We start from the raw sequence: 20,884 nt of genomic DNA, 5'->3' as shown, positions 1-20,884 counted from the left end.
TTCTCTTCTGATCTAAGTATTTTACAGTCTTGATACAAATGTGGCAGGATTTTGATTCTTAACTATTTTTCAAATGTCAATTCCAAAGACCTAAAGATCCCTAAGGAAATAGTAGTCCTATGCTAAGGGACTCATGAGTCTCCAGTGCTTCAGTTTTATGTTTTAATATAGATCAATGGAAAACACTCCTTAATGCCAGTTTTACTATTTTGTATTGTAAGGATGAAAGTGAGAGCAGATCAATATTTTCGGAGGAGGAAAGTGAAAGCAGGTAAATTATTTTAAAAGAGATAAGAGAATGTTAGGTATAGAATGAAGTAACCTGTTTTCCCATGTTGTTCAGGATCATGTTTTTAGTTATTTTCTATTTGTTTGACACTCTGCTATGACCACCATTCTGTAAATATTTATTTTGTATATATATTTTTGTTTATATGGCTGTCTCAAATGAAGATAAGCTTGTTGAGAATGAAGATTGCTTCATTTAAAAAAATCATCAGTACCTAAAAAAATCACCTGGCATATCATAGGTGCTTAAATAGATGCTTGTTCAATGGTTGATTCTTGATTCTATCATCATATCATTTTTTGGAAGATTATAAATATTTATTTAAATGTAAATGGATAAACATTAAGTTTTTTTTTTAAATCTTGATTCCTGCATCTTTGGAGAACAAACATTTTATGATCTATACAACCTCAACTCATGTCCCATTCTGCTTTATAGTCAGCTATTTTTTTATCATTGCATTTTTATTTTTTGATTGATTCATTTATTTTCACATTATGACAATAATCTTATTATAAAAAGTAAACATAAATACCCCTCCCCCCAAAATGATAGAGAAATGAAGTGAGGAAAAAAGGGTACTCAGTCTGTGTTCAAATACCATTGACTCTGTCTTTGGCATGGGTTGCATTCTTTATCACAGATCCATCAGAGAAGTTGCTTCGATATCTTTTCCTACAGTTGCTATTGTTTACTGTATTATCCTCCATTCCATTCCTCCCCACACCCATTTATTATATTCGCTCTCTCCTTTCATCCTGTCCCTCCTTAGAAGTGTGTAGTATCTGCTTACCCAATCTCACTTTCTTCTTTCTCTTCTATCACCTAATACCACCCCCTTTCCTCCCCTCACCCTGTCCTCTTTATCCCATCCCTTTCCTCTCATTTTCCCTCTAGTATAAGATTTCCATACCCTATTGAGTGTATATGTTATTTCTTCCCTAAGCCATTTCTGAGGAGAATGAAAGTCCACTCATTCCTCCTCACCTTCCCCATTCCACTCCATTGCAAAAGCATTTTCTTGACTCTTTTAAGTGAAATATCTTAGCTCATTCTACCTCCCCTTTCCCTTTCTCCCAGTATTTTCCTTTCACCCATTGGCTCCATCTTTATACTATATTATACCATTATATTCAGCTCCCTCTTGTGCCCTGTCTATACATGCTCCTTTTAACTGCTCTGATAAATGAGAAGGTTCATATGAGTTATCAGCATTCTCTTCCCATGCAGGAATATATGCAGTTCAACATCATTAAATCATTCATAATTAGTCCTTTCCATATACCCTCTCTATGCTTCACTTGAATACTGTACTTGAAGATCAAACTTTCCGTTCAGCTCTGGTCATTTCAACAGGAAAGTATGAAAGTTCCCTATTCCACTGAATGTCCATCTTTTCCCCTGATAGAAGATGTTCTATTTTGCTGGATAGTTGATTCTGGGCTGCAATCCAAGTTCTTTTGCCTTCTGGAATATCATATTCCAAACCCTACAAACACTTATGTAGACGCTGCCAAGTCCTGTGTAGTCCTGACTGTAGTGCCAAGGTGGATGAATTGTTTCTTTCTCATTGCTTGTTGTATTTTCATTTTGACTTGGGAATTTTGGAATTTGATTATAATATTCCTGGGAGGTTTTTTTGGGAGGGGAATCTCTTTCAGGAAATGATCAGTGAATTCCTTCAATTTCTATTTTAGCCTCTGCTTCTAGAATCTCAGGGCAATTTTGCTATATGATTTCTTGAAAAATGAAGTCTTGGCTCTTTTCCTGGTGATGACTTTCAGGTAGCTCAATAATTTTTAAATGATCTCTTCTGGATCTGTCCTCCAGGTCAGTTGTTTTCCCAATGAGATATTTCAAATTTTCTTCTAGTTTTTCCATTGTTTAGCTTCTTTAGCTTCCCTTAGCTCCATTCTATGTTTGAAGGAGTTTTCTTCAGAGAGTTTTTTTATCTCCTTTTCCAACTGGCCAATTCTGTTTTTTAAGGCAGTTTTTCCTCATTTGCCTTTTTGGACTGTTTTTTCCTTTTGACCTAAACTGGTTTTTAATATGTTATTTTCAGTATTTTTTTTACCTCCTTGACAAAACTGCTGACTTGGTTTTCATGATTTATCTGCATCGCTCTCATTTCTTTCCCCAATTTATGTTCTGCCTCCCTTACTTGCTTTTCAAAGTCTTTTTTGAGCTCTTCCATAATCTGAAACCATTTCTTATTTCTCTTTGAGGCTTTGAATACAGAATCTTTGACTTCATTATCTTCTGAGTGTATATTTTGATCCTTCCATGGAACCAAAGTAATTTTCTATGGTTAGCTTCTTCATTTTCTGCTCATTAACTCAGTCTATGACTGATTTACTGCACTTCCAAAGCTTTTGGGAGTTTTTGTTACACCCCTCCCAGGGACATCAATACTTTCAATGTCTTATGAGAGGCTCTGACTGCTGTCCTGACCCATGCTCTGGTCTGTGGATAACCCTAAGCACTCCCCTCTGTTCTAGAGCTGTGAGGAAGGTCCCTTCTCCAATGTGGTAGTAGGGTCCTCAGACTGTAATCTGGATCTCAGTATATACAAAGAAGCAACTGCTGGATGACTTCACAGATTCCCATACTTGGGCTGCCCAGAGGCCAGTGCTGGCCCCAGCTTTGTGCTCACTGGTGGGGCAGAGTTACCCCACTGACCCTCCGATCTGTCTCCAGTGTTCTCTGGGCCAAGAGGAGCCTCCAGGTACCCAGGCAAATGAAGGGCTGTTCCTGGAGGACTGGAACTGGTTTGCTCTGGCTCATCATGGTGCAGCTGTAGTTCATTTGTTCTGGGGCTTTTTTCAATACCCGATCCTGGTGGAACAGACCTTTCCCTCACATCTACCAATTTGTCTTTGACTGGAAAATTGCTTCTCTCAGTCTTTTTGTGGGTTCTGCCCCTCTAAAATATGATTAATCATAATTGTATGACTTTGGGAGCTTTTGGGGGAAGAATTTCTGATAATTCCTGCCCTCTTGCCACCATCTTGACTCCATTCCCATCATACTATTTTAAATTGTGATAGCAGAGAGCAGTACCTTATGTTAATGAAATAGGGGACCAGTTAGCCTGGGTGGAGAGGAGGGTAGAGTGAGAGTAGGGTAGAGTACAGGGTACTTCCTGGTGAGATGAGATGGGATGAGAACCAAATAAGAGCCCAGAGGAGCTTCTGAGGTATGGGTATTGTTAGCATTAGTGCATTAGACTTTGTTGATAAGACAGAAGAGAGACAATGAAAAGATTTGGATGTGGGAAGGTGCCAAAGACAAACTTTCCTACTTCCATTTTTTCCCTCAAAGATCCTGTGTCAAGCATCATTCCTCTTCTTTACTCCAAATTATGAGTGTAGGATGAGGAGTACTGTTCTTCCATGAGCTTGAGCTTCAGGGACTAATTCCATGATGCTAGCTATCTACTTCCTCTTTGACAATGAAGAATCCTCCAATTACCTTGCATTGTTAATAAAGCACTTTTGAATCAAAACTATTTCCTTCCCTTCCTCAGTACAGCTCATAAATCTCTTCCTTAATTGCCCATGACTTTGTTCTCTATACTGATTTGTGACTTTTGCCATGAAATGATTAATTACTTTTTTAATTGCCTCAAATCTAGGCCTTACTCTATCTGCCTTCTGATGAAATACTGCAAATTCTTCTAGGTTACAAGTTTTTCTCATCAACACCAGCAATAAATTATCTTTCTTCTGCATAGCTAGGTGGTCCTCAAGAATTCCAAGGCTACATCTCTTCAGCATGCCAAAGGAAAGGGAAGAGAAGTAGACACTCTAAAGCCTCAGTCATGCTCTCCTCATTTTTAATTCAGGTATGAACCCTCACCCTATTCTAATTTTGTTGTATATTCTGACAAGGCCTGCTTCCTTCTTCATTGCTCCACCAGTTAACTAATTGGAACCAAGCTACTACTTCCAGGGTTGGTGCTTCAAAATATGGTCTCATTCTTAGACCATATCTAAGTGTTTTCATTTCTATTTTACAAATGAGAAAATTGGGTGTTCTTGAGGAGTCTTACTTATGGTCACACAGTTGGTGTATGAGGAAGGATTCAACCCTGTTCCTCCTGACCATAAGGTTAACACTACCCCATAACACTGTTGTTTGTCTTTATGACAATCAGGAACCACAATGAACTATACTGAGTACTTAAAAAATGCTAGAATAATTGTTCTTACCTTACTGGATGCCATCTCCTGTGACTACAAGAGAACCTATTTGTATTCAGTTTTTCTTCTGTAACTTGAAATAAATAATTGCAACATTGTGTTTTTTCAAATATATGTATATACTATAATTATTAGTGAAATACAAATTCATTGAAAAGTATTACTGAATTAACTTTTTATGATTGTGAATTTTCTCAGTCAGTGGATGACAATAGCATAACCACTATTGCATGGAAGTCATGAAATTTCTTGGTGCTAAAAAGTTGTACTCATTTGAAAAGATTAAGAGCCACTTAGCAAAATGACATAGTAAAACCTCCAACTTTTGACTTTGGAAATGTATGGATATTTTACATGAAATTTGCTGCTGATAGGATGGTTGAATTTATAGCAGGAAGGAACTTTAGGGAGACTCTTGTTCAACTCCCTTATTTTTAACTGAGGGAACTGAGTGAGGTCTGATTCTGGATCCTGCAGAATCACATAATGTAACTAGAATAAACTCAATTTTTGCTATTGAAAAAATGGATTCAGAAAGATAAAAGAATTTATCTAAGATCACAGAGTGAATCAGTGATGTTCTTTAACCCTTACCTGAAAGATGAATCCTCTTGACATCTTCCCTAACAAATGGTATCTAGCTTCTGCTTGAAAACTTCTGGGTAGTAGGACAGTAGGCACACTACCTCATCAATAGGTGGAGGTAGTCTCTGATAGTTCAGCATCTCCTAAAATGGGAAGATCTGAAAGATTAAGGTAGAATATCATGCACAAAGCAGATGAGATGGGGATTGAAATACCATGACAAGGACTTGAGTATTTGAGTATCTAGATACTGGTTCTGGAATACCTATGGTCAGTCTGTGACCTGCAATATGGTTGACTGATATAAAACTTGGATGGATGGGGAGCTTCCCATCACTAGAAATCTTCAAATGGAAGACTTCAAATGTCACACATAAGAGACATTGTGAAAAGTATGACCTGGGTCAGACCAAAGATGCCCTGAATTTCCTTCCCACTCTAAGTCTTTACCTTCCTGGGCTACATATGGGTCAAAGTAATCTGTTCTAAAGTCTTTACTATAGGTGGAAGTTAAATAGCTCCAGATGGTGTTGGGACAAGAAGTCCTATTTTTATAAGCATTGGAAATGTGCTGGATCTGAGAGTCACATGAAAAGAAATAACCATATTAAATATTTTTCAATTTTTTGTAACATTTGTAACATTGTAAGCTTCAGATTTTAGTGATCTGTCTAAAGGTTACAGAGTCCCATTGTCTCCTCTCTAACCAGTGCTGTTAGGCTTCAAAGATAACTTTGGTTGTATTTTTTTAGATTTATAACAGAGATCTCCAGCAGTTAGCCTCCCAAGATAAATGGGGGCATAGGAACAAGTATCTTCAGCTTTTAGCTCAGATGATATCTTTTCACTTTTCTGATTATATTAAGACACATCAGTACTAAACTGTTTCCTATTGAATTCTTTGATTTTTTTCAAGTTCTTTCATTTCTCTGGTCTCCCCAATAAGGCAAGAAGTTTCCTTGAGGGTAGGGATGGTATCATTCATCCATTTATTCATTCAACTAGTATTTGTTAAATGCTTATTAGGATAAGGATATATTAGGATATAAGACAAAAGTGAAACTCTCCCTGCCCTCAAGGAGTTTTCATTCTACTTTTCTTGTATTCTCCACAGGCCCTAGCACAGCCTTGATATATAGTAAATATCTAGGAAATGTGTTCAATTGAATAGAAGGATTTGAAACTGAGAAAAATGTGCTGTACTCTGAAAAGTCAATTATCTTGGCTGTATTAGGAGTAATAATGACAATGATTATCATGACATCATTATTGTTGCTATCATGGTGGTTTATTATTGAATTATAGCATTTTATAACAGTCAATTGAACTTTAAATGGCATAACAGCCATTCTACAAGGTAAGATGCACTTTCAGGCTGCAACTTAAGATAGCTGTGCTCAGCATATTCTGCAGGCTGATAAAATTGCTTCAAGAGCAGCATAGACTTTTGCACCAAGAATGTCAATAAACACCTCTTAATTCCAATCATGCACAGCCCTCTATTCTGGACAAAGTTACTGTCTGTTTTGTTCAAACAGCAATTGCTGTTGCTTTATACAAGAGTGATTAGTGATTCCCAGGACTTTTTTGGTATTAATAGCTATAGTGTTAGTGTTAACCCTATATCCTTCTGAGGATGTTTGATATAATAATATGGTGCTATTGTTTCATTTTTCACTTTTAAAGAGGTCAGAAGGTCATAAGATGCAAGTGAATTAAATGTAAGTGAAGGAGGACTGGGCTAAGTCATCAGCTTTATTTTTTCCTCCAAAACCATCTGGGTCCAGTGGCAAGATATACATTAGGATGACTGGAGATGGTCCTGAATGCAATGGGAGACAATTGGCAAAGCAAAAAAACATTCTCAAGGGTTGTATAGGAAAATTGCTGTCCATCAGCACTAGATTTAAGGTGGTCAAAAAAGGATACCATACTCAAATCTCCACTGTTTCTCATTCCTTCCTCTGTTCCTTCATTCCTTATTTCTTTCCTTATTTCCTTCCTTTCTTCCCTCTTTCCTTCCTCACTTTCCCCCTTTCTTCCTTTTTTTTCTTTCTTCCTCCCTTTTCCTCTCCTTCTCTCCCTTACTGGGGGAAAAATGGAGAATTGGAAGGAGTTCCATTCTTGTGGAACTTTCCAAATGTTATCAACAAAAATAACAGGGTTACTAAAGATTTTTCAGTGGTTAGAGGTGACCTTAAGAGTGCTTTTTGTGTGTGTTTTTGCCAATTATGTATTCCTGTTTTGTCTTTAATTTTTTTTTGTTTTTAGCAGGAAGAATGCCTCTGTGTCTCCGATATATGGAAAAAATGAAATCTTCTTTTAATAAACAAAAGAAATATAGCCAAGATTAGAAGGAAAGCAAAAACTTAAGCAAAAAATTATAGACCATTTATCAGCTTAAGGTCTCTTCTAAAAATATATAAAGAACTTTGTCAAATCAGAATACAAATCATCATTCTCTAATTGATAACTGGTCAAGGAGTTTTCAATGATGAAATCAAAATAATTTATAATTAGGTTTAAAATGCTCTAAATCCTTATTGATTAGAGAAATACATATTAAAACAATCTTAAGATATAATTTTACACCTACCAGATTGACTAAAATGATAGAAGCGGAAAGTGACAAATGCTGGAGGGGATGTGGAAAAACTGGGACACTAATTTAGTATTGGTAGAATTATGAACTGATCTAATCATTTTGGAGAGCCATCTGGAGTTATGCCCGAAGAGCTATTAAACTGCCTTTACCCTTTGACCCAGCAGTACCACTACTTGATCTATTTCAAATCATGAGCAGGAAAAAGGAAAACAGCCTATATTTTCTAAAATATTTATATTAACTCTCTTTGTGGGGGCAAAGAACTGGAAATTACAAGGCTACCCATCAATTGGGAAATGACTGAATATTCAAGTACTGGTATATGAGTGTGATAGAATACTACTGTGCTATAAGAAATGATGAGCTTGGGGCAGCTAGGTGGTACAGTGGATAGAACACTGGCCCTGAAGTCAGAAAGACCTGAGTTCAAATTTAGCCTCAGACACTGAATAATTGCCTAGCTGTGTGACCTTGGACAAATGACTTAACCCCATTGCCTTAAATAAAAAAGAAAAAAGAAAAGATGAGCTCAATAATCTAAGAAAAACATGGAAAGATTTACATGAAATCATGAACAGTGGAATTAATAAAACCAAGAGAACACTATATATAATAATAATGAGTATTATAAATAATATAATAAGCAATAGTTTTAAGAATGACTGAGCAAATAAGTTTTTTTCTATTATAAATACTGAAATCAAATATAAAGGACAAAGAACTGATAAATAGAAGTATGTATAGAATAATTTTACACACACACACACACACACATATCTTTGCATACCTATTTGTGTCTAATGGTAACCATATTGAAGGAGGAGAAAAAAGGAAAAAATAAATGTATGTGATAATTTTGTATATTTGAAAGGAATAGCAAGTTGGGTATAGTAGATTTGCAGTTTCATGTATAATCATCTTTTTTATTGCACTGTTATAGAAGTACTTGTTTTATTCCATAAATTAAAAAAGTATATATAAAAAAAGAAATGCTTCAAGATGAAGTCCAAAAAAGGAAAAATAATTTTAAAAGAAGGGAATCATGAAATGTGTCTGGGAGACAAAAAGAAGGAATTTTTTGGAGAAATAAAATAAGTTTGATTATTTTCCCATGGATGGAAGAACTGAATCTTCTGAGAAGGAAGCTCCTTTTTTGTGATTCATATTTCTGATGAAAATTCTCAAGTTTAACTAAGGAGAGATCAGAGGAGTGGTTTATTTGTTTAACCTGGAGAAGAGACTTGTCTTAGGTATAGAGGAAGCAGTCTTCAAATAGTTGCATTTGGAAGAGGGATTAAATTTATTCCATTTGGAGCCAAAGGGTAGAACTAGGAAACATGAATAGAAGTTAAAAAGATGGAAATTTAAGATTGATATGAAGAAAAATTTCCTAATTTAAGTCATCCAAATCTAAAATGTGTTATCATAGGAGGGAATAGGTTGGCCTTCCTTGGAGTTCTTTAGGCAAAACCTAGATACATTCTTGTTGGGGATATTGTAGAAAGGATTGTTTTACTATACATGAGATGAACAGGTCAAGTCAAAAAACATTTAAAAGACCCTACCATATGACAGAAATTGTCCTAAATGCTGGGGATACAAAGAAAGGCAAGAAATAGTCTTGGCTCTCAAGGAGTTCATAGTCTAATGGGAAGACAACATGTGAACTTTTTATGTACCAAAAAATATATTCAGGATAAATTAGTAGAAGGCTTTAAAAGGTTTGAGGGAAATCAAGAAAGTGCATTTGCAGAAAGTGGAATTTTACATGAGAAGAAAGCCAGGAGAGAGATGAGGGGGAACAGAATCGTAGAACAGCCAGTGAATGTGCACAAAGTTGAAGTTGGAACAATGAGAATATCAATTATTACTAGATTTCATAGTCCCAGTAGGGGAGAGTTGTGAGGTCTGGAAAGGTGGAGGTGGGAATGGAGAAAAGAGGTTATGAAGGGCTTTTTTTTTTTATTTGTAAATACTTTATTTGTTTTTCCAACTACATGCAGTGGTAGTTTTTACCAGTCATTCTTCTTGCAAGGTTTTGAATTTTACAATTTTTCTCCCTCCCTCCCTTCCCTCCCTACTTCCCTCAACAGAAAGAAATCTGATATAGGTTCTACATTTGTAACTATGCTAAACATGAATGGAAGTTGACCATCTCATGAGAGAAGAATCAGATCCAAGAGGAAGAAAGAAAATATTAGAGACAGGGGCAGCTAGGGGGGCGGCTAGGTGGCATAGTGGATAAAGCACCAGCCTCAGGAGTACCTGGCTTCGAATCCGGTCTCAGAAACTTAATAATTACCTACTTGTGTGGACTTGGGCAAGCCACTTAACCCCGTTTGCCTTACAAAAAAAAAAACACCTAAAAAAAAAGAGATAGGGGCAGCTAGGTGGTGCAGTGGCTAGAGCATTGCCTTGGAGTCGGGAGTACCTGAGCTCAAGTCCAACCTCAGACACTTAATAATTACCTAGCTGTGTGGCCTTGGGCAAGCCACTTAACCCCATTGCCTTGCAAAAAAAAAAATCTAAAAAAAGAGAAAATATTAGAGATAACAAAATTACATAATACATTAGACAACTTTTAAAAATTGAAGATAATAATCTTTGGTCTTCATTAAACTCCATAGTTCCTTCTCTGGATACAGATGACATTTTCCATCACAAATCCCTTAAAATTATCTTTGATTATTGTGCTGTTGAAATGAACAAGTCCATCATAGTTGATCATCACCATATATATATAATGTTCTTCTGGTTCTGCTCATTTCACTCAGCATTAATCCATGCAAGTCCTTCCAGGCTTTTCTGAAATCTTGTCCCTAAGGATTTCTTATAGAACAATAGTATTCCATCAAATACATATGCCACTATTTGTTCAGTCATTTCTCAATTGATGGGCATCCCCTCAATTTACAATTCATTGTCATTATAAACAGAACTGCTATGAATATTTTTGTACATGTAGAATTTTTACCCTTTTTCATGATCTCTTCAGAATACAGACCCAGTAGGGGTATTGCTGGATCAAAGGGAATGCACATTTTTATTGCACTATGTGTATAACTCCAAATTGATCTCCAGAAAGCTTCATCAACAATGCATTAGCGTCTCAGATTTCCTATATCCCCTCCAACACTGATCACTATCCCTCTTGGTCATATTGGCTAACTGAGAGGTGTGAGGGATACCTCCAGATGCTTTAATTTTTCATTTCTCTAATCAATAATGATTTAGAGCAATTTTTCATATGACTATAAATAGCTTTGATTTCTTCATCTGAGAATTGCCTTTTGATATCCTTTGACTATCAATTAGGGAATGATTTTTATTTTTTTTATAAATTTGACTCTGTTCTCTATATATTTTAGAAATGAAACTAGTTATAAAAATTGTTTTCCAATTTCCAACATTCCTTTTTTAAAAATTTTATTAATTTAAGGCAATGGGGTTAAGTGACTGGCCCAAGGTCACACAGCTAGACAAGTGTCTGAGATCACATTTGAACTCGGGTCCTTCTGACTCCATGGCCAGTGCTCTATCCACTGCACCACCTAGATGCCCCATACTATATTCCTTTTAATCTTGGTTGTGGTGGTTTTGTTTGTGCAAAGCCTTTTTAATTTAATGTAATCAAAATTGTCGAGTTTGTTTTTATAATGTTCTCCATCTCTTCTTTGGTCATAAACTGCTTCCATTTCCCTGGATCTAAATAAATTATTTCTTGTTTTCTTGAATGGCTTGTAATATTATTATCTTTTATGTCTAAATCCTGCACCTATTTTGACCTTATCTTGGTTTAGGGTGTGAGATGTTGGTCCACTGCTAGGTTCTGCCATACTGTCTTCCAGTTTTCCCAGCAGTTTTTTATTGAAGAGTGAGTTGTTATCCCAGAAATTGGAGTCTTTGAATTTATCAAACAGTAAGTACTATAGTCATTTACTGCTGTCTCTTTTGCACCTAATCTATTCCACTGATCTACCACTCATTTCTTAGCCAGTACTAGCAAATTTTGATGATTAATGCTTTATAATATAATTTTAGATCTAATATGCTAGGTCACCATCCTTTGCATTTTTTTTCATTAATTCCCTTGATATTCTTGACCTTTTGTTCCTCCATATGAATTTAGTTACTATTTTTTCTAACTCACTAAAGTACATTTTTGGAAGTTTGATTGTTATGGCAATTTAATTTGGGTAAAAATTGTCATTTTGATTACATTGCTTTGACCTACCAATAAATAATTGACATTTGCCCAGTTATTTAGATTTGATTTTATTTGTGCAGTGTTTTATAGTGGTTTTCATAGAGTTTCTGAGTCTGTCTTGGCAGGTAGACTCCCAAATATTTTATGTTGCCTGAAGTTACTTTGAATGGGATTTCTCTTTCTAGCTCTTGCTGCTATAACTTGATAGTAACATATAGAATTAGAGGATTTATGTGGATTTATTTTATATCCTGTGATTTTGCTAAAGTTGCTAATTATTTCCAGTAGTTTTTTTTGTTTTTTGTTTTTTGTTTTTTTTTTGCAAGGCAAATGGGGTTAAGTGGCTTGCCCAAGGCCACACAGCTAGGTAATTATTAAGTGTCTGAGACCGGATTTAAACCCAGGTACTCCTGACTCCAAGGCAGGTGCTTTATCCACTATGCCACCTAGCCTCCCCTTCCAGTAGTTTTTAAAATGATTTTCTAGGGTCCTGTAGTTACGCCATCAAATCATGAGAGTTTTGTTTCTTCATTATCAATTCTAATTCCTTCAATTTCTTTTTCTTCTCTTCTTACTGAAGCTAACATTTGTAATACAATATTGAATGATAGTAGTGATGATGGGCATCCTTGTTTCACCCATAATCTTATTGGGAATGCTTCTAGCTTATCTCCCTTACATATAATGCTTGTTGATGGTTTCAGATAGATACTGCTTATCGTTTTATGGAACACTCCATTTATTCCTATGCTCTCTACTGTCTTTAGTAGGAAAGGGTGCTGTATTTTGTCAAAAAGTGTTTTCAGCATCTATTGAGATAATCATATGACTTCTGTTAGGTTTGTTATTGAAATAGTCAGTCATGATGATAGTTTTCCTAATTTTGAACCAACCCTGCATTACTGGTATAAGTCCTGTTTGATCATAGTATAGTAATCCTAGTGATAGCTTACTGTAATTGCTTTGCTAATATTTTATTTTAAATTTTTGCATCATGGGGCAGCTAGGTAGTACAGTGGATTGAGCACTGGCCCTGGAGTCAGGAGTACCTGAGTTCAAATACAGCCTCAGACACTTAATAATTACCTAGCTGTGTGGCCTTGGGCAAACCATTTAATCCCATTTGCCTTGCAAAAACCAAAAAAAAATTTTTTGCATCAATATTTATTAGAGAAATTGATCTATAATTTTCTTTCTCTATTTTGACTCTTCTTGGTTTAGGTATCAACACCTTATTGGTGTCATAAAAGGAATTTTGGCAGATTTCCTTCCTCACCTAATTTTTCAGATAGTTTATATAGAGTTGGAACTAATTATTCTTTGAATGTTTGGTAGAATTCACTTGTGAAACCATCTGACCTTGGAGATTTTTTCTTAGGGAATTCATTGATGGTTTGTTGAATATCTTTTTCTGAGATAGGGTTATTTAAGTATTTAATTTTTATCCCTTTTATCTGGGCAATTTAGATTTTCAAAAATATTCATCCATTTCACTTAGATTATCAGATTTATTGGCATACAGTTGGGAAAAATAGTTCTGAATTATTATTTTAATTTCCTTCTCATAGGTGGTGAATACACCTTTTTCATTTTTATACTAAATTTAGTTTCTTTCTTTTTTTAAATCAAATTAACAAAGATTTATTTATTTTATTGTTTTTTTCCATAAGAATCAACTCTTGGTTTTATTTATTATTTCAAGTTTTTTGTTTTTAATTTTATTAATTTCACCTTTAATTTTAAGAATTTCTAATTTGATTGGAAATTTTTAATTTGTTCTTTCCCTAATTTCTTAGTTCCATGCTTGGTTCATTGATCTCCTCTTTCTCTATTTTATTCATGTAAGTATTTAGAGATATATCTCCTAATAACTGCTTTGGTTATACTCCATAAGTTTTGATATGTTGTTTTGTTATTTTCATTGTCTTGGATGAAATTATTAATTCTTTCTGTTATTTGTTGTTTGATCCACTCATTCTTAAAAATTAGGTTATTTAGCTTCCAATTAGTTTTAGTTCTATCTCTACAAGGCTCTTTATTGCATATGATTTTTATTGCATCATGGTCTGAAAATAATGAATTCAAAATTTCTGCTTTTCTGAATTTGATTATGAGGTTTTTATGCCCTAATACATGGTCATTTTTTGTGTAGGTGCTATGTACCACAGAAAAAGAAATATATTCCTTTCTATCTCCATTCAATTTTCTCTGGAGGTCTATCATATCTAAGTTTTCTAATATACTACTCATCTCTTTAATTTCCTTCTTGTTTATTTTATGATAAAATTTACCTAATTTTAAGAGAGGGAGGTTGTGGTCCCCTACCAGTAGAGTTTTGCTGTCCATGTCTTCCTGTAATTCATTTAGCTTCTCCTCTAAGAATTTGGATGCTATATCACTTGTTATATATATTTAATATTGAAATTACTATGTTGACTATGGTACCTTTTAGGAGGATATAGTTTCCTTATTTATCTTCTTTAATAAGATCTAATTTTGCAACTGCATTGTCTGAGATGAGGATTGCTACCCCTGCTTTTTTCACTTCAGTTTAAGTATAACATATTCTGCTCCAGCCTTTTACCTTTACTCTGTATCTCTCTACTTCAAGTGATTTTTGTAAGCTACATATTGTGGGATTTTGGTTTTTAATCCACTCTGCTATCCATTTTATGGGAGAGTTCATCTCATTCCCATTCATTGTAATTACTAATTCTTTATTGCTCTCCATGCTATCTCCCCTCTGTTTGTTTTGCCACTTCTATCACCTTATCCCTCTTCCCCAGTATTTTGCTTTCAAATACCACCTCCTTAAATGTGTTCACCTCCTTCTATCCACCCTCCCTTTTATCTCCCCTTTCCCTTTTCCCCTTCTTCCTTCCCTCCCTTCTATCAATCCCTCTTTCCCTCTCCCCTCCCCTTTCCCCCCCTCCTAATACTTGAAAAGTAAGATAAATTTCTAAACTCAATTGAGGGTGTGAACCCCTTTTGGGGCCAAACCTCCCTTATGAAGGGCTTTAAAATTCAGAGGAATGTATATTGATTGATCATTAAGGTAACAGAGAAACAGTAAAATTAAGTGAATAGGTGTTTGTGCGTGTGTTTGCATGTGTGTTTGTGTTTGTGTGTGTTTGTGTGTGTGTGTGTGTGTGTGTGTGTGTGTGTGTGAGAGAGAGAGAGAGAGAGAGAGAGAGAGAGAGAGAACGAGAGAGAGAGAAACGGTCACATTTATCATTTAGGAAGATGACACTGAATGGAGGACAGACAAGAGTGGAGAGAAACTTGCAAAAGAGAGAAAAACTATCAAGTGATTGCGATACTCTGCATCATGGTCCTGGAAGTAGCAGAGAAGAGAAGGTTTATATGAGAAAAGTTATAAAGTAGAATTCATAGGACTTTGCAAATGATTGAAAATGGAGAGTGAGAAAGAGAGAAGAGCCCAAGACAAGACACTTGGGTGGTGCCTTAAATAGTAAGAAGGAAGTAAGGAAAATTAAAAGTCTAAAAGGAAAGAAACCAGAAAAGGATTCATAAATATAAAAATTATGGGCATAGAATTGATTTTTGAATCCATAGGAGCTAATGAAATCCCCAAGGGAAATATTATAGCACGAGAAGAGAAGAGAGTCCAGGACAGAGTCTTGGGGGATCCTCATGGTTAGCAAGCACAAATTAAATGAAGCTCCAGCAAAGGAGGCAGGGAAGGAATGGTCAGACAGGTGGGAAGTGTCAAAAGCAGCAGTATCACTACAGAGAAGAGAATTTCAAGAAGATAGTGTTCAACAATGTCAAAGATATGCAGAGAAGTCAAGAAGGATAAAAATTGACTTATTAGGCTTGGCAATTACAGAATTGCTGGTAAATCTGGTGAGATCTGTAGGCTCTAAAGTTCCTTTTAATTCTGAGATTCTATGATTCTGTAAAACAAATCATGGTTGTTGTGAATCCTAACTGAAAGATACAGAAGGGATCAAAATAACATAATGTAAATAACAGAAGATATATTTTCATGAGGAATATATCTGTTATAAGATGCATCTTTCAACCAGTGCCTATCTGGTGTTTCATGTATAGGTCAAATTAAACTGACAGACTTAATCTAGTTACTTCTCTGGAGTTCAGCTTCCTCATTTATAAAAATAAGAATATAACACTTCTTCAACCTAACTTATAAAGTTTTTGTCATTAAAGCACTTTGCAAACCTTTAAAGCACCATATAAATGGGAACAACTGTTATTATTATTATTACTAAGAATTATTAAATTATTAAATAAAATAAATTACTAAATTATTAAATGAATTATTAAATTATTAAATTAATTATTATTGAGACCTTAAGAGCAGGATTCTTAATCTTTTGGAGTGTGTCCTATACCCTTTTGAACCTCTTCTCAGAGTAGTGATTTTAAAAACACAAAATAAAATGAAATTGCAAAGGAAATCAATAAAATTATCAAAATATTTTTTAAAAACCAAGGTTATGAACCTTAAGTTATGAAACATTGCCTTAGAGGAACATGTGCTATTTTCATCAATATGAAGATAGGGGCTTCAGAGAGTAAGAAAAGTGAACAGCTGGCTAACAAGATGTTCCTCAGGGATAGGATGTGGATTCCTAGAACAAAGCTTGAAATAAAGGACTGATAGACTTCTGATTAGAGATGAAATGTATCTAAGGAGAGTTGGTGAAAATATTATTCACGGACTTATGGATATAATCAAGAAGACTTTGAATTTTAAAATGGAAGGGAGGGAGAAAGTGCCCTTATAAATATACAAAAGTAATTATGAGAAATAGTAAAAGCTGTGCCATAGAAAGAGGAAAAGCACTCAAAAACAACCCTTAGACAACAATTTTCAAGAATAGGAAAAAATATTCTTTCTCATGGTCAATGTCATTTATACACAATTGTGAATAATGAATAAAATATATTACAAATTTTATAAATGGAAATCATTTTGACTGTATAGGAACCACCGAGATTTAATAATATATGACTCATAATTAGAATAGAGTATGAAGGGGTATGCCTTATTGAAAAGGATCAGATTAAATAAGATGATTGAGGAAAACATGCTGTTTACTAAGAAGACTTACTAAGATTCCTGTGAGAAATACATGAAAAGATGAGGACTTATGTGACAGAGAACATGTAGATGAATGTCAGTCTAGGGAGAACAAAAACACTTTGATAGTCAGATGAAAGAAATTGTTGATGAAATTTGGAACTGTATCATAATTTAGTATATTAGAATGATATTGTAGAAGTGGGAGACTTCAACTATCCAGACATATGATGAATCTTTTTTACATTAAGAGTTGGTAAATGTTTTTAACTTGACTTGTAATAATTTTATTTTTCTATCTGTTTTTAACTGATTTAAGAAGTAGGAATGGTGGGAAATTTGGGAGGTAGAGTGCAAACTTTTAGAATTCATGATTGATTAGGAGGGAAAATCTGGGCTGAGAAGGATGTATATAGTTGTCTTTTATTTTTTAAGAAAATTGAATTGCACAAAATTCAGGCAAAGAATATATGGTATCCAACAGTCTAAAAATTCTACCTGGGAAGATTGCTCAAGAGAGGTGGACAGACTATGATGATGACATGGAATGGAATTTAGGAGCTGAACTGAATTTTTAGGAACATCTGGTTCCCACCATTCAGAAAAGTAAGGCCAGAAAAATGGCATAAATTGACTAAAGGCACACAGCTAATAGGTGGAGCTGAAGCTAGAACCCAGGTAGGAAACAGCACTGTACTGATATGGTCCCAGGAATATTTCAATAGAGTAGAGCAAAATCAAGGTTGCACATCAAAATGCATATCTTTGCCCTGGTCTGAGCCACACATCTTGGACTGTTTATAGCAAGAAATTGGCATTTGGAGGTAATTTGGACACTGAGTATTTGTCCTGTCCAGGACTTCAAAGGAGAAATAAACCCTTGTAAATGTCTTTTATTGTACCCAGCACAAGGCATAATAAAATTCCCTTTTGTTGAAATCTCAGGGGCTTTCCTATATAAAAAAGCTATTATTTTTACAAGATGAAACTCTCATCTATATTCTACAAGGCAGTTTGCCCAGTTTATATAAGATAATCAAAATATCAGAATGATAGTTTATAGAAGGAAAAACACTCATGCCTATGTATAATTTATGGAGTATGCATACACAAGTAGACTTGATATATTTTTATAAAGAAACTATGTTAGCAAACATTAAGGCTTTGGCGGTGACCAGCAGTCAAGAAAATGTAGTTAGGGGGCAATACACCACAAATTTTCTTAACTCCAGATATTAAAGAGGACAATGATTGGGAAAGAAGACTGGCATAAGAGATTTGGAGGAGGGAGTTATTCATTGATTTTTGTCACTATTATCTGTATTACAAAGTTCACTAACATAGACTGGGAGAAAGGCCAAACTGCAATTCTTTCCTTTATTCTTTTATTTGATTCATTCATTAATTCATTCAATAAGCATTTATTAAAACATTCATATTATCTAGTGTGGAAGAAATATAGGTTCAGAGGACTTAAGGTCCAATCTTATCGCTAGTGCTTAACACTTGTGTGACCTTGGAAAAACTGTTGAACCTTCATAGGTCTCAGTTTATTCTTATATGAATTGAGGACATTAGATTAGGTGCTCTCTGAATACTCTTCCAGATTTAAATCTATGATTATAACATCTGATATTACACACAAGTAGTATTCTGTTGCTACAAAGATACAAAGGGAGGTACAAAGACAAATGTAAAACAGAACCTCAGGGAACATATAGTCTATAAGAGGGAATAACATTTCTATTGAATGATTGAATAAAGCACTTATTAAGTGCTTGATATAGACAAAGCACTGTTCTAAGTGCTGAGAATACAAATATAAAAATAAGATAGTCCTTGTTCTCAAGGGGCTCAATTCTAATGAGGAAGACACATATAGAAGATTTTAGCTTTAAGTCAGATGAAAAATTCCCATTGTCCATAGGGTACTATGGCAATTTAGATGGCAATGCCATCTTTGATGTCCTTCCACTGATAAAAATCTAATACAAAGTATATAACAAAACAAAGCAAGGTCTGTTAGTTTGATAACAAAAGGCTCTATTTAGGAGATGGCAATTGATTGAATTTTTTAAAAAATATTTTATCTTTCTTCCAATTATATGTAAAAACAATTTTTAACATTCTCAATTTAAAACTTTGGTTTCCAAATTCTCTTCCTCCCTCTCTTTCCCCTTCCCTAAGAGGGTATTTGATTGAGTTTTGAAAGAAGTGTGGGATTCTAAAAATGGTTAGGAATTATTCCAATCACTCAGGAAAGCATTGTGGAACTGCAAAAGTCTCTAAACTGTGTATACCATTCGATTCAGCCTTACAATTACTACATCTATGCACCAAAAGATCAAAGAAAAAGGGAAAGGACCCATATGTATAGAAATACTCATAGCAATATTTTTGTGGGGGCAAAAACTTTAAATCAAAGAGGGCATCTATTAGTTGGAGAATGACTGAATATATCATCTTATATGAACATGAAATATTATAGGAATATATGGCAGAAATTATAATTTCAGAGAAACCTGGGAAAACTTGTATGTGCTGCTAGAGTGAAATGAGAAGAACTAGGAAAATAATTTATATTAAAACAATGTAAAAAAAAAAACTTTGAAAGACTTGAGAACTTTGATCAATGTAATTACCATAATTCTGTAGGACCAGGGATGAGACATGCTAACTACCTCTTAACAGAAAGATAATGAATTCCAGAGGCAATGAGAATGTGAATAAGGACGTATTTTTGGATATGGTCAGTATGGGAATTTGTTTAACTTGACTATTTGTTACAAAGGGTTTCTTTTTCTTTTTTCCTTTTGGAGGGAGGATGTGGTCTATGTTTCTTTGTTTCTCTCTCTCTCTTTTTCTGTCTCTCTCTCTCTCTCTCTGTCTCAGTGTCTCTCTCTGTGTCTCTGTCTTTCTGTCTCTCTTTCCTCTTGCCAGTCATCTTTATTTTTTTTCTAGATCAGTCATAAAAGTGTGGAAAGGCTGAATACCTGTTTCAGTCTGGAGGAGAGATGGGGTCAGTTTGCATGTAATATTGAGAACCGAAGAAAAAGTAAAAGTGAATTGGCCTCATAAGATTAATATAGTGGAGGAAGGTGCATCCTGCCTGAAGGTATGGCAAGTAGATTTGTCTATGACAGGACAGGAAGAACCAAGTGGTAATGATAACATCCATCAGGACATAACATGTCAGATTGGATCACAGGCATCTGCTTCACTACTTGGGTTCAGTGCTGCCTAATAAAGCTGATAAAACCAGTTGAAGAAGTCTGCAGATCACGGATGCAGAGGAGTCTATAGGCTCGATGTCCTTAGCCCACTGTTGTGTGTAATTTTGAGAAAATTATTTAATCTTTTTGGGTCTCAATTTCTTCATTTGTAAGAAAAGTTGAATTAGATAACTCCCAAGGGACTTCCTGGTTCAGCAATATGTTTGTGATATGATTTATGATTTTGCATCTTGTGCATCATTTTATTCTCTACATCATTTAGTGCTATGCTGCATATGTAGTAGTCATGGTGTTGAACTAAATACTAATAATACAAGACAGGAAAAATAATTAAATTGAGCAAGAGATTTTTTAAACTGTATCTTCAATGCTGGTGCTAAAGGGAAACCATATTTAATTAGAGGATGACAGGAAAAGACTGGTAGGACTCATCTAATTTTCTTCAAACTTTTCCTTCTAAATTTATGGGGTTCCTTTCTTTAATAAAGATGTAGCACCAGTAATAGCTCTGACTCTGTTTCTTACACATTTTATCAGTCCTAATTTATGTTAGATGTGTGTGTGTGTGTGTAAGTGTATGTGCAATGAGATTAACAAATAGAAGAAAAAATAAATTCAGAAGATGGAAGGGACAGAGAAAAAGAATTAATGTTTGTGAGTCTGCATATGTGCACATAAGTATTTCTGTATCTGTA

This window comes from Macrotis lagotis, chromosome X (assembly GCF_037893015.1).
Source record: "Macrotis lagotis isolate mMagLag1 chromosome X, bilby.v1.9.chrom.fasta, whole genome shotgun sequence".
In the NCBI taxonomy this organism is placed as follows: Eukaryota; Metazoa; Chordata; class Mammalia; order Peramelemorphia; family Peramelidae; genus Macrotis; species Macrotis lagotis.
Note: the sequence above shows the minus strand (reverse complement) of the source record.